Source organism: Rissa tridactyla, chromosome W (assembly GCF_028500815.1).
Source record: "Rissa tridactyla isolate bRisTri1 chromosome W, bRisTri1.patW.cur.20221130, whole genome shotgun sequence".
Lineage (NCBI taxonomy): Eukaryota > Metazoa > Chordata > Aves > Charadriiformes > Laridae > Rissa > Rissa tridactyla.
Genome location: NC_071496.1, coordinates 26496313 through 26507615, shown reverse-complemented (window position 1 = coordinate 26507615; position 11303 = coordinate 26496313). Strand labels below are relative to the sequence as shown.

The 11303-nt window shown below is 40.4% G+C and overlaps 1 long non-coding RNA gene across 1 annotated transcript; it reads right to left on the bottom strand.

Moving 5' to 3' along the window:
• Positions 1 to 1006: 1006 nt before the first annotated feature.
• On the bottom strand, positions 1007 to 2121 carry LOC128901932 (uncharacterized). The gene is made up of 3 exons (XR_008463550.1): positions 2039 to 2121; positions 1831 to 1937; positions 1007 to 1398 (listed from the first exon to the last, which is right to left on the bottom strand). It is a non-coding gene; the product is annotated as an uncharacterized LOC128901932 (long non-coding RNA).
• Positions 2122 to 11303: the final 9182 nt, after the last annotated feature.

Genomic DNA, 11303 nt, shown 5'->3' with positions numbered 1-11303 from the left:
CCACCATTTAGAAGCACAGGAGCAGGCAATTCCACTGTGTCATAAGTCAAGTAAGCGGAGCAGAAGACCAGCTTGGCTGAACAGGGAACTCCTCTTGGAACTCAGGAGGAAAAATAAATTGCAGGATCTCTGGAAGCAAGGTCAAGCTTCGCAGGAAGATTACAGAGCTGTGGTTCGCATATGCAGGGAAAAGACACAAAAGTCCAAAGCTCATTTAGAGTTGAAACTGGCCAGTGTTGTGTCAGACAATAAGAAAGGCTTTTTAAAGTATGTTAATAGCAAGAGGAGGTCTAAAGAAAACATTGGACTGATACTTGTTGAAGATGGTCACCTGACTAATAGGGATGAAGAAAAGGCAGAGGCATTCAATGCTTTAATAATACTGATAGACCTTGGGCTGCCCAGCCCTCTGAGTTGGAGGACTACGACTGCGGGAACAGTGACTTTCCATTTGTGGACACTGAAATTGTAAGGGACCGGTTGTATCAGCTGAATGTTCATAAGTCCATGGGGCCTGATGGGATTCATCCCAGAGTGCTGAAGGAGTTGGCAGAAGCTACAGCAGGACCCCTCTCAATCGGCTACCAAAGGTCTTGGGAGTCTGGGGAGGTCCCCACTGACTGGAAGCTAGTCAACATTATTCCAATTTACAAGAAGAGAGTGAAGGAAGACCCAGGAAACTACAGACCTATTAGTCTAACCTTAGTACCTGGACAAATTATGGAGAAGATCATACTGTGTGGGGGGGGATAATTTCAGCTACTCCTTCTGAACTCCATCATCATATCAAAAGGAAACCCAAACAAACAAAAAAAGCCCAAAATGGCATATATCAGCGATCCTTGTGGCAACGCTAGGGAATGGAAGCTCCCTATGAAAACAAACTTCTTTGATGGATGTTCACTCTCACCGATCTTGAACTGGTATACGTAAACTGTGGCAACAGTGTTCTTTTAGAATTTGCCCCTCCCTGTCTCTAGGAAAGTATTAAATTTACTTGAAAAAAAGGAAGTTCTATAAATACTGACTTTGCAAGCAAAACACAGGGTTCCATCATGCAAAGAGAAAGCAAGTTCTACTTCGATGAAATATTTTTATGCAATTAACAAACAAGCCAAATAGGACCATTGGCTATAGACTTTCAAGTCTGTCAAGATGTGCTCACATTTTACCTCCTAGAAAAATCAGAACATTAAAAAAAAAATTCCTTACATCCTCAGACTCAAAGACATGGCAAATCATTTTGTATTGCTTTTTTCCATCTTGGGAGGGGTGAGATGCTTCCACATTGTCCCGGGAATTTGATCGCGGCATTCGTCTACGAGCCATCAGAACAACTATATTCCCTATATCCGCAATGTAAGAAATGGTCCTCAGAGGATGATCCATCATAGTTTCCTGTAGGATATAAAAAAAGGTATCAGATGATGTTTTAAGCAAATTTTTATTACACTTTTGGTGTTTTATAAAGAGATTAATGACAGTATGACACCTTTATTAAGAAAATGCCTACAAAAAGGAATAAATCTCCTTTATGAAAGGAGGTGCCAAGAGGAACCAACAGTCTCACTTTCAAAAAAAGTAAACCAAAAAAAAGCACATTTTGAAAATGAAAGTTACTGTGGAAAAGAACACAAAGACTTGGGTATCTTGGCCTGAACACACACAACATGCTGAGGACTAAGGACTTCAAATTAGTTATCACAACCAAATACTTTAGGCTTGTCTGGGGACAATTGATACTTATCATATTATGATACTAGACTGCCTAGAATGATGTATAATGTGAACAAAGCTTCTTATCTTTTGGGCTGACTGCAATTAGCATACCTGCCAAATCAGTCAGACAACTCTGATTAATTCCATGCGTGACATGGTTCTTCAGCATAGATTTCTGACCAGGAAGTCTTGGAGGGAACTATAAGAGCCAGCACTCCCTGAAAGTCAAATTTTGGCAGGTAGACAAAGTCTGTTTCAAATGACTATTATTGTAACACTGACAAGGCCTGACCTGGCAAAGGTGCTTCTTTGTCCATACCTGTGTGTCTGCATTCAATACTTTTATTCTCTGTGTAGAAATGAAGAGGTCCACTTCAGTCACAGGTTGAGATTCAACTTCTGGAGCCTGCAAATAAATGGAATAGGGTCAATAACATTAGGTAACACCCTTAATAATGATATTAGATCACAAACAAGACATAGTCACCAGAACAGCAATTCAAAACAAAGTATTAGATTGCAGAAGCTAAAGATAAACAAAAAAATATGGAAACACTGTACTAGATATGGAAGTCGGTTAGATGCAATTTGTAAAATTTTTAATCCCATAAAAGCCACTCTTACCTCCCTTCCCATACAGGGGCTTAACAACAGTGACTGCTCAGAATAATGGAAAACTGTGTATCACGGGTGCAGTTTTAAATAACTTAGAGTGCGGTTCTGGCAAGAGGGTCTTCACTGTCAGACAACATACTATTAACGTGCTAACTCCCTCCAGAAGCTGTACCTTTGTAAACAAAAAGCAAATGCTTGCAATTTTAAGTGCCTTTTAAAAAATCTGATAACTTTTAAGAACTCCATAATCATAACATATTACTAAAATATAGGTCAGTCAGCATATAATTGTGTGTCTATACTTTTTTCCTCTATTTGACACAGCTGTGAATGAAGCAAAACTCTCTATAGAGGAATAAAAAGTACTTTTTTTTTACAGTTTACAGAATAAAACCTTTGACACATCAGTCCTATTTCTTTGGTATGCATTTCCAGTACTACCTGTATCCCTTTGATAAGTCCAATCTTTATCCTATTTCTAACACAAAATGTCTAATGATAAGCAACGGATAGTGACGGCCAAACAGGCAATTGATTTCTGAGAAATGTTAACTGATATGGTAGCTCAGAAATAATCCTAAAAAAACTTGCTGGATGCAGAAAAGCAAAGCACCAAATAAAAAGGCAAAAAAATCCAACAAAGTAAACAAAAGAACAGACATAACATCAAGCTGATGGTGGTTGTACTGCACCTTCTTCCTGCCTTTGGCTATCTGGGCCATCTGTTTAGCATGCAATAAACAGAGATGAAAAATAGTTAGAGAATAACTTGCAAATACTCTTAAGTCAAACAGGAATCTATACACTAATGCCAGGGCTCAATCTATTAGCTGTTCTTGATTAGTCTCTGCTTAGATTAATTTCCTCCTCTTCTTTTTGGATAAAGAAAAAAAAAAAGCTTCACGTTTAACAGTTTTTAAAAAATGAAGAGAGATCTGCACCAGAAGAGTATATAAAAGGATTTTTTTCCCCATTTAAACATTACTCTGAAGAAACAGTTTCCTCCCCCACTCTCCAAGAGCCTTTCCTCATTTACAGCAGTACAAATTGAGAGTGGCTCCTCCAAAGTAAAGTCAGTATAAGATGGAAGAAAAGAATCCCACCCATTCTTATGCCAACTTTCTAAGATTTAAAGAATTTAAATACAAATTGCTTAATGGTTTCACACACACGTGGAATCATAAATCCCAAAGCTTGCGATCTTTAATCCCGAACACAGAAATATGTTAAATTTTCTGGGAAAAAAAAATGGAAGTTATATCTGACTGAACCCTTCTGCCCCCAACTACATCTCCTCCTATGCAAATACACCCATGCATTTGGAGACCAGATTTTTCTGTGACACCTTCATAAGGATGTTTCGTCACATTCTTCCAAGAATGGGGAAGATAATATACTTCATAAACACGTGAAATTTTCTCTTATCATGAAGCAGTATTAGTGTAACTCTAACTGCTCTATACTGAAAGATATTTCATCCTAATCCCATGAAAACCTCTTATGTACTATTACTGTGACAACAATGATTGAAAATAAGCATCATTGCCATTCTATTGCTTTGCAATTGGTTTAAATATAAACCCAAGGAATCTAAAGACCTGAACTTATGGACCTGCTTATTGAAGAAATGCAAAATTCACCCTACTGGCAGATATCCTTTTTACTTCCAAGATGAATATCTTTTCTTAGATAATTAAGTTAACAGGTGTTCTGTGAGGGGGCAAGGGCCTATTATGCTAAGGTCTTTTATGCTCAAAATATTGTTTATAGTCAAAGAGGAAGCACACCTTTTTAAAAAATATATATATTCAAGAATTTATTGTTGGTATAATTGAAGTCTTAACAGTCTAACCATTATTAGTCCAGATCTAATTATTACAGAAAAAGAAAGAATAATAGTAAAGTTGAAATTGTTATACACCCACTCCTTAGTTTCTACCCCTGTTCCTGGTGTTGTGTTCACCCTTCCACTGCTCCTCTTGGGCCTAAAGTTTGTGGTTTCATTCTGGTGTGGGGGGGAAGGGGTGTGCTACAGCAATTTGTCAGCATCTGGAGTCCCTTCACCAGGAAGAATATGATATTCATGTTGGTGGCGTCTTCTTCACTCCAGGATCCACTTGGAGTAATACGTATATGTTTGCTAACATGCGTTTACAGTCTTTGCTCTTTCTTCATTCGTCTGCAGCTCCAGGTTACATCCGAATTTACTATATATGGTGGCTTTTTACAGATGCTAGGTACTATTTCAATATTCTCTGTTACCTATAAAATCAATTTTGTCCAGCTCCAGGTCTGCATTTCTTTAATTGACCACTGGTGAGTTTATAGCCATGGGGTATCCAGTGCCAAAAGTCTGTGCATTCTTATCATCCCATGCCTGTACTCCTCTACACTGCATCCTATGTCTCCAATTCTCAAGCCCCCTGCTACCATACCAGGCCTGTATTTCTCTACACTACATTATTATGCTAGAATCATAAAACCCATTATTATGCTAGAATCATAAAACCATGGTGGCACCGTACAAAGATAAACAAAATAAAATAATATTATCCATAGACACCTGATCAATTTTACTTTTCCGATTGTCTCCCCCATTCCACCAGGGGGGAGTGAGCAAGCAGCTGTGTGGTCCTAGTTGCTGGCTGGGGTTAAACCATGACACAGCTAAACCAAGTTAAACAAAGCTATGGGAAGATCAAGAAAAGTTCAGACAGAGCAGGTCCGACAAACTTCAGTCCTGAGGCCTTGCAAACTCAACACAAAACTGCCAATGGAAATACAGTATTAGAGGACTACAGGATAACACTTTATAGATAAAGATTTAAAACTAATTAGTATTAGGAACTGCAAACAAAAAGCCTGAATCATGGATGCATTCAACATTTTATGTTCGTGCTCACAACTTAAGTCTGCCAGATTTACTTTAAACCAGTGTGAAAGCAGCCACTGAAACATTAGATTCTGTTTCTTATTTACAAATAAAACCAAGCATTTTCATATTTCTAATAATCTTTTTCAAATAGAGAAATATGCTATAGTTTGCTATCACCAGGCTATTGCAAAAGCAATTGGAACTGGCTCATACTGAAGGCTCTCCATTAAATTAATTGACAATGACATTAAGAAATAACATACATATCCTGAACAACAGCTTCTGCACACACTGGTGTGGGATAATTGATTCCCATTTGACCACTGGTTAAAACTGAAACTGCTGTTGACAGCGATGATGAGATTCACACCACTGTGTGTACAATTCTGTGGTCACCGGCAGAATTGGAAAAATTACAGAAGAAATTCTTCAGGCGGTCAGGGGAATCGGAAGTTGAGTATGTGTGGCGAATTTCTCTTGCGGGGGGAGACAGAATTATGTTAAGTGAGGAGGAAGCCGGAGGCTATTGGAGACCAGGAGTACTTTTAATCACCATGCCAGGAGATCATAATTATTCCTTAACTGCATGAGCAGCATACTGGGCAGGTGGTATAAATCCCCAGGAGAGAGGGGAACTGCTGGAGATTAAAGCTACAGGCTACTCCGATCTGACCGAGGCAGTACAGAAAGCAGCCTGCATACAAGTGATGTATGACAGAGATGCGTTAAGGAAATCCCCAATGCTAGCTCCCATCAACCCAGCACGATTAACCCCTCTTATTTGCGGTCTTCCTGATTGTCTTAAGATGTTTGTAGCAAATGCTCAGGACCGCATACAAGCTGCTTGTGAAAATGCTGGTCATGGTCGTAGACAAGATCAGCAAGCCCCTATACCCACCTGGAGCGAGTTTGTACAAGAAATAGATAGGTATGGATGCCAAATGGGCTGGGTCAGTTCATCCAGTGGAAAAACCCCGGATCTTGCCTGGCAGGTACTAGCAATTCAATGGCTCTCTAATAAATGCTCTGAACCTACTATTACCATTCCCGTTAGACCCTGAAAAATATTGGTAAATTTTCTCATTGATACTGCGGCCCAAATCACTAAAGAAACAGCACAAGCCCTTGGCATAAAACCTGGCCAATGCAGGGTTAAAGTCACAGGAATCGAGGGAGCAGTGAAGGAATTCCCCACTGCAAAAGTAACTCTCTGGTTTCCAGGGGAGCGGAGATTAACCAGAGCAGAAGTATTAGTCGGTGCCACGAACACTGACATTCTAGGATTTGATATACTGTGTGGACGAATGTGGAAACTCCCAGATGGAACTGTGTGGAGTATTGCAGGAAATAAAAAAGAATTGGGCACAATGAAATTGAGACTGTTAGAAACATCTATACCCTTATCCCCCTCTAAAATCACTGATGCTTGGCAATATCCATTGCCAGCAGCAGCACTCATGGGGATTGACAGTGGTGACAGAATTGGAAAAAAGAGATATCATTAAAAGGACTCATTTGTCTTACAGTTCAATGGTGTGGCCAGTAAAGAAACCAACCAGGCAATGGCATTTCACAGTGGATTATCGACAGTTAAATGCTAACACTGCACCTTTAACTGCTGCAGTTCCAAACATCGCTGAGATAGTAACATTAATATAGGGAGCTGCTCATCCTTGGATGGCTGCCTTAGATGTTAAAGACATGTTTTTCATGATTCCTCTCATTGAGCAGGATAAAGCGCAGTTTGCTTTTACGTGGAGGGGGATCCAGTATAATTTTAACAGGCTCCCGCAAGGATATAAACATTCCGCCACTATGACTCACAATGCTTTGGCTAAGGTTTTAGTGGAGATTCCTGTTCCACCTGACAGTACAGTATACCAGTATATCAATGACATCCTGATAGGGGGGAAAAGCCAAGAAAGTGTAAAAGACACAATGGAAAACATTCAAGGAGCACTAATCAAATTAGGATTGGAAATTCCAGACTCAAAATGTCAGGGACCAGCACAGGAGATTAAATTCCTGGGAGTCTGGTGGATTAAAGGAGCTGCCTCTATTCCCCAGGACACCCTAGAAAAAATAGAACAGGGACAAAGTCCATCTAGTGTAAAGGAGTTACAGCAAGTTTTAGGAGCCTTAAGTTATTGGTGTAAACATATTCCTGTTTTTTCCATTATTGCTCGTCCCCTATACAATTTGCTCAAAAAACGAAAATCACAGGAATGGACTGAACAGCATACAAATGCACTAGAATTGTTGATAAAAGAATTAAGGCTATTCCAACAGCTTGGTCCTATACATACGACCAACCCTATCCACGTAGAATGGGGATTTAGTGAGCATGGTTCTCATTGCAACCTATGGCAAAAGGGGCCAGAAGGGTTGGAGAGACCGCTAGAATTTAGTTCCCACTCTTTCAGTGATACTGAAATGAGATATTCAGATTTGGGAAAAGGTTTACTGTCCCTAGTCAGAGCAGTGCAACAGGCAGAACGAATAAGGAGAGAACAGAGCGTGATCATTCGGGGACCCTTCCGTCTCCTGGATGTAGTCTGTAAAGGCACGGCACCGCCAGCTGACATTGCCCAAAAACCCATGGTTCGTAAGTGGTGTGCATATCTAGAAGGCATTAATGAAATTATGCCAATTACCAAGGGTAATGTTAAGATGTCTAAACTGCAAAAGGACATAGACAGTACTCTGTTGTTCCAACCTGCACCGAGAAAACTATCTCCCATTCAGGAAGCGCCTCTTCTGGAGGAAGACAGTGATCTCACTGGAGTCCGGTTTACTGATGCATCATCTCATAGGGAGAACAATGAGTGGAAATACAAGGCTGTAGCACTGGAAGTAGCAACGGGAGAAAGAGTGACCAAGACAGGTGAAGGTAGTGCACAGGTAGGGGAGCTTAGAGCAGTCCTGTTAGCCACACAACATGGTGCTAGCTATATTTATACTGACTCATATGCTGTCTTTAAAAGAGCCACCGAATGGATAGGCCACTGGGCAGACAATGATTGGCCAGTGAACAGAGTCCCAGTTTGTCAAACCAACAGTTGGGAGCAACTGTTAGAGATCGGAGAACAAAGGGTACTACACATTGGTTGGGTAAAAGGACATGATCATTCAAGCTCAATCACTGCCTAGTTCAAACAGTCACACGGCTGTGACAAATTGATGTCATGAATGATGACCAAGAATGGGAACGCTGACTCAAATGGCTACATGTTAAGCACGGCCACACCGGACGAGCCGATTTATATCAGGAAGGCATATCCTGAGGATGGCCTGTATCAGTCAAGCTATGTGAGCAAGTAGTGACTGCCTGTTCACAATGTCATTTACGACTTAATAAAGACCATCCAAGTAAAGTGCCTCCCCTACACATTCAGGATAAGAAAACATTGTGGCATTCCTGGCAGATAGATTATATTGGTCTGTTGCGACCATCAGGTGGGAGTAGAAGTTATATCTGGTCTCACCATGGCCACTGACTTTACATCGGCCACTGGGGAAAACACAGTAAAAGGCCTTAAAGGATGGTTCAGTACACTTCCCCTTCCAGAGGAAATTCAAAGTGACAACAGCTCATGCATTACAGCTACCATGGTACAAGACTGGGCCAAGGAAGAAGGGATTTGTTGGATATTCCACGCTCCCTATTATCCTCAGGCTAACAGCATCATCGAATGCAACAACGGATTGGTTAAGCGTTTTGCAAAAACTCGTGAATCTGGGTGGCATTTGCGATTGTATAATGCCATCTACCAGTTAAATAACAGATGGAGCAGAGATGGCTGCCCTAAAATGAAGCCTTTTGTGTATCTGCTAATACAATCACCCAAAAGTTCATACCAAGTCAGGACAATATCCTACAGGATTTTACACCGGACAACCTGTACTGGTGAAAATGCCTCAGATTGGAATGGTACCCATGGTGTTAACTACACCTAAAAATCCCTATACATGGGAAGCCAGAGATTTCCCAGGAAAAGTACACCGGATTAGCACCTGGTGGATCTCACCTTCTTTTTAACCCTGCCAGTTAAGTAAGACCGAGCACGTTTTCTTTCCTTTTCTGTTCACAGGAATCCTGAATTAACTGCACGTGGATGGATGGATTAGCCTATGCCAACCTTGAATGCATCCAGGGAATCTTGTTGCTTATTCTAGCAATAATATTATTTTTAATGTGTATGAGTATCTGGAGACCCAAGTTTTAAGATGACAAACAAACAGGTTGAATTAATGATATGGTATTTCACCCTGATCCTAATACAGTTTCCTTTGATTTGTAGCCAGAAGGACACGGAATGGCCGTGGTCCCAAGTTTATGTTAAATACATCGGGATTATGGGACCATACTCCATCAATGAAAACTTAAACTTAGCTACTGTGGTAATACATAGAGCTGAACTGTATTCAAAACACGAGTAGAGCTGGGATAAGGACAGTTGGCTTCCACTCCTGAGGGGAAACGCGGGAGAAGAAATCCAGATAGGGTGTAGATTGATCAACAGATCCACACATGAAAAGGTCACACAAATTATAATATCCAATACACTCTCAGTCCCAGTAACAACAAAGGATTGTGTCACTGACAAGTGGGACTGTTGGTACAACTTTGCTCTGGTGAAACCCACTATTGTGACTTGTCTTTGGCAACAGAAGCAAATACCTATCCACCACAGTAGAGGGCTATCGTTTAAGTTCAAAATAGATAGATATGATTGAACCTGATCCAACTACACAACCTAACGCAATCACACACACTCCATCTGAAACGCCTGTCAGTTACCACACAGAAAGGACTTTTATCACACTAGAATGTGGAGTTAGGAATATGCCCATTTTCACCATGGTGCCTGATGATGACCCTTGGGACCATACACTGTCAAGATACCCTGCAAGTGCCGGAACACCACAAAGCAAAAGGGACTTAAATCTCTTCACTCTAGTGTTACATGGAAACAATATTTACTTAAAAGATGAATGGAGTTGGAATGACTCTCTTCGGCTGGTTAGACTCCAAGCCATTCCAGGAGAGAAAATGCAAATCGGTTGCCAAGTAATTAATGGGTCTACCTACCATAGGCCAACCGAAATTAAAACAGTTTACGCTGATTCTTCCAAACTGGAAGACAGTAATAGTGAGTGTCACAAAATAACAGAATCAAATTCAGATTGCTGGTATAATTTCACCTTCACCAAGCCTATAATTGTGTATTGTATTTGGGGCTATAGAGGCACAGAATTACTATTTGAATTTATGATTGATACAGCAACATCTGCGCCAATTGTAAAGGATGAGAAACCTCTGTCTCCACAAATTTCTGAAAATGTACCAACTCAGCCTCCTATTAGTCTAACTCCTTACATCTTCAACACCAGTCCTTACATAATTAAAAATACAGGTCAACAGCAGATGCTGTTTAATCCATCATATTCCCTCAAATGAGTGGAATTATCAGTGCAGATTAATATCTCTGTGGTCAAACCTACCTGTTGGCCATTCCTGAGTACATCTTACGCAGGATGGTCAGCATGGTTACACAGATGGACTCTCATCTCTCCAAAATGATCAGACCAGTATCTTAGAAACTGGACTAGGCCTCTTAAACAGCACGGATGCTGAAGTACTCACAAATAAACTAACCACAATTACCTGTGACCTAAATAGATTGAAACACCCTCTACAATCTTCTCTTTCAGCTCTGGGAACTAACCAATGGCTTTTATCAGATATATTACCTCAGTGGGGAAAAATTGATGAAAAAGACCATCAGCTGATTGTAGATGCACTTGATGTGGTCCAAAACAATGTTTCTCTAGCTCTTAGTTGTATCCAAGCTCAGCTGTGGATGCAATCAATGGCAGCTGCAATTATAAGGGAAGGTGAAGAAGGCACCTTACGTATTGAAATTCAGAAAGTAATTTGGGATAACGCAATCAAATTCGAGAAGAAATTTAAGTCTTGGTGATGTCTAGTTAATTTCACTTCTGACCCCACTGACGGTAAAGCCACAGCTTTTGTTTTGACAATATGCAATGCTTCGGTATACACCATATACACAATCATTGCGCTGGGGTT